The sequence below is a fragment of the Bidens hawaiensis genome, unplaced genomic scaffold (genome assembly GCF_021521415.1).
Source record: "Bidens hawaiensis isolate Kalapana, Puna unplaced genomic scaffold, B.hawaiensis_p1.1 tig00042390_1, whole genome shotgun sequence".
Lineage (NCBI taxonomy): Eukaryota > Viridiplantae > Streptophyta > Magnoliopsida > Asterales > Asteraceae > Bidens > Bidens hawaiensis.
This window is the reverse complement of record NW_027497508.1, coordinates 162,514-166,508: the sequence shown is the minus strand read 5'-3', so window position 1 is coordinate 166,508 and position 3,995 is coordinate 162,514. Positions and strand designations below refer to the sequence as shown.

Sequence of the window (3,995 nt, the reverse complement as noted above, 5' to 3'; positions counted from 1 at the left end):
TCGTCTGTGTGAACTTTTGAAAAATGCGAATTTTTGTTAGATCCTTTTTATATTATACAACTGAATAATCTAAATAGAAGAAAAGTATACATATAAAACCAAATTCCCTGTAGAGTGTCACACGATTACTTTCATACTATGTCTAACAATCTAATAAAAAAAACGTAACATGTGAGAAAGTGAGAAACTATCACCCGGCCATAGACGTGCACAAAATCGGGTATTTTCTAAACCCGGAACCGGGTAGGAACCGATTCCGGGTATGGTCAACAAAAGTCAAATCAGGTTCGGATAGAAACCGGTTTTGCGGGTCGGGTTTTGACCGTTCCTCCGGGTTTTTTCGGGTTTTGACCGGGTATTTCCGGTTTCGGGGAGAAATCATATACCTGGTCTACCCACATGTAGGGTACGGGTAGGAACCATCCGGAACCGGTTATTTTGTGCACCTCTACCCGCCCACAAGGACACAATTCACTTTAAATTTAACAAAGGACATGTGGTCCATTTGTATCTAGCTTCAGGCATAAAAAACATTTTGTCAAACTACAATCTGCTTTTAAACTCTACGGTAGTTGTGTTTACACGATCTTCAAAAGCAGTTACTCGTTAGCATGTTTCGTTTGTATTTAGTATGAACGATATCAACCCATACCTACTTGACCCAAACAAACAGAAGTCTTATTCACAACTACCACGTTTCAATAAACAACTAAATAAACAAGAGTCCAGAATAAGATGGCTTACAAAAGAATATGCCATCTCCGAATGTTTACAACAATCTTCACTAAAATAAATTCGACGTTTTCACACCAATTTCTCTCGAAATAATACACTTAATGCACGTATGACAAATCACAACAATCATTAACCTACCTGTCAAGCTCTCTCAATATACTCAACAAAGAAAGGAAAGATTAATGATATCCAGATAGAGAGCCACAGCAGCCCAGATGTACTCATCATATGTGTATCGTTTGATCAAATTATCAGTGTCGTATACGATGTAGCCACAAAAGATTATAGCAGATAGACCAGCATATATCATCACCGAAATCTTCCCCAAAGGAAAGAATATCTGCAATAACATTTAAGAAGAGTTAATAACAAGTTCACAACCCATAGACAAAACATCTAAAGAGAATGATAGACGGACCTGAATGAGTGAGAATACGAGAAGAACGATAATGGCACCAAACAAGAAGGGACCCAAGAAATTGAAGTCATAACCTCGTCTTGCAGCCCAAAACGTGAATAAAGTGAGACTCACAACCACCGCTGCTGTTAGTATAACAGCTTCCAAAATGACCTTTCCTGCAATTGTTTTACATTTTCACATAATTGAACAAGTTGTTTCTAAAGTACAATTAAAAGATGGCGTTTGGTTAATTGCAGAAAACAATAGCTAAATCTTCTCCAATTTATAAAGCTACAATAGAGTTTGAAATTGCAAATAACAATTTGAACTTTGCAAACGGTTACAAATAAAACAGTATGCTGCAAGTTGGCTGCCATATTTGCAAAACCATGGTCCTGAACCAGTTTGGGACATATAACCTTTGATGAAACATGTTGAAAGTTTAATAACAACTTAACCTTACAACTTATAAGTAGCCTTCCTAAAAATGAATTGAGATACAACACCCTCTATAATAGCTACAAGAAGTAACGATTACTCCCCTATAAACTGCATACAGGGGGTGTTTGGGATTGCTTATTTTCACTAACTTATAACTTATAAACTTATTGAAAAGTAATAAGATGTTTGGGATTGCTTATATTGTGAGAGGAAAAGTTCTAGAAGTTACACTTTTGTAACTTATTAACTTAATGAAAAGAGGCAAAATAAGGAATCCCAACACCCCTATAGATATGAATAAACAGTTCTTGGACCATGACAATATCGTGTTATCCCCAAAAAAATCAAATACTAATATATACAATTTGCTAGCTGCTGCATAGTGCATAACTGCCTATGCAATGTACGTCTCTAATATATGCCTGACTATAGAAAATCAACTCTACTACTACATATAACTATGTGCTTACGCCCAAAAAGGCGAAATACACTGATAAAGAAGGGCAATAATATTGGTACTTAATAGTATCTCGTTATCCTAACTTCTACAACTACAAAAACATGATGAAACCAATAACTTGGGACTCATCTTGTTGCATCATCATTTATGTATTTCACATTTCACTATCATCTTATATACTATAGTCAAGTGTAATCCCATCGCTAAACTAAATTATTCAATGACCACTAGAACACTATACACCATAACTAATCTCACATTTCAATGCAGAAATATGATTTGAGATTACCAGCACCGTACTGAAAAATACCGATACCAAAAACAAGTAAAACCATATACCGAGTACCATACCGAAGTTTCGATTTTACTCTATCCATAAGGCAAGTAACCGAAATGTAAAATTTGTCAATTAGATATAATTTGTAGTTAATTCATAAACCAAACAAATTCAACAATATCTTCAACTTACCGCTAGTAAACGCACACGTCAAACCAACAGCAAACGCCAACGAGATAGTAAAAATCCAAGCAACACGTAATTAACCGGATGCCGCTGATAATAACACGACAACGGACAAAGCGCTGCACCACAAAACAGATATCAATCTCATAACCACACAAAACTCATAAAAACAAACAATTAAACAAAATCCCAAAAACATTTACATACTGATGAACGGAGTGATGATGATTAGTATATAAACAGCGAGTCCGCCGCTAGTAGTTGTCAGGAAAGTGACAACGGGATGGTATGAAACAACAAAGGCGCCGACGGCGACGGTGAGGAGTAACTGTATGGCGACGATGGTGTAGATCTTACGGATGAATGACCACCGGAGATCCGGTGACTCCAGCATCGTTGGGTATAGTGGTTCGGCTGTGCCCCATTCTACGTCGGTGGGTTTCGAGAAGGTTCGATTCCACATGGTGAATTATGAATGAATGGATGAACGCGTGTGTGATTTGATCGGAAATGGGGTAGTTAGGGTTTTGAATTTGAATTTGTATTTGTATAATATATATAAGGATGAAGACGAGAAGATTAGTGGTATAACGCTGGAAGTTTCTAGGCAGCCTTGTTGAAATCTAATCTAATTTACTTAACTATAAAGTTTTTCTTAACAATGTGTTCCCAAGTTTTATTTAAGGAGAAAAAAGAAAAGAAGGAGAATTAAAAGAGAAAAGAAAGAGAGAGGAGGAAAATATGTCACTTTATTTTGTGTTCCCGAGTTTAATGAAAATGGATGGAAAGGGAAAGAAAATGTAGGAGTTAATAAGCAATTAATAATACAAACACATTTTCACTCATAATCACTCCAATTTGGAAAGATGTTATACACTTAAATTTTCTAGTATTTTCTCTCCCTTCCCCTCCCCTCTCATCCTTAAAAATCTCTGGAACATGATTCATTCACATTTTCTTCTCCTTTCCTTCCCCTCCACTCTTTAAATAAGACTCGGGAACACAGCGTAAGAGCTTTCCAATTTCGGTTATGTGTAGTGGAGGGGCTATAAATTAGGCGAATTGCAACACGTGAGACAAAAAAGAGTAGAATTTTGTTTTTGGGGTGTAATGGTGTTGTACCCCTCCAGGGGTCGTTACTATTTTTTATTATTTTATTTTTGTAATTAAACTAAAAAAACAAAAACTATTTAAGTTATTAAAATTTATTAAATTAACTAAGTAAAAAGAATTATAAATTATAATCAAAATATAAATTATAATCAAAATAAAAAAACACACCAAAAAATAAAATAAAAATACATATAAAAATACCAATCTATTCATTATCTTCGCCCTCGTCTTCATCTTCGTCATTGTTCTCCTCCTCGTCTCTGTTTTCCTCCTCGTCTTCTACTTCAACTTCAACGGGACGATTATCCCACACATGAAGTTGGTTATATATCTCACTTGATGTGAGCCCGTGAATGTTTTGCATTCGTTGCTCTGCGGTTGGT

General features: G+C 35.7%; 1 pseudogene across 1 annotated transcript; it reads right to left on the bottom strand.

Moving 5' to 3' along the window:
- Positions 1 to 678: 678 nt before the first annotated feature.
- LOC143593590 (protein LIFEGUARD 2-like) lies at positions 679 to 3,045 on the bottom strand (annotated as a pseudogene). Its single transcript, XR_013146134.1, has 4 exons — positions 2,707 to 3,045; positions 2,506 to 2,618; positions 1,154 to 1,311; positions 679 to 1,075 (listed from the first exon to the last, which is right to left on the bottom strand). The product of XR_013146134.1 is annotated as a protein LIFEGUARD 2-like (transcript).
- Positions 3,046 to 3,995: the final 950 nt, after the last annotated feature.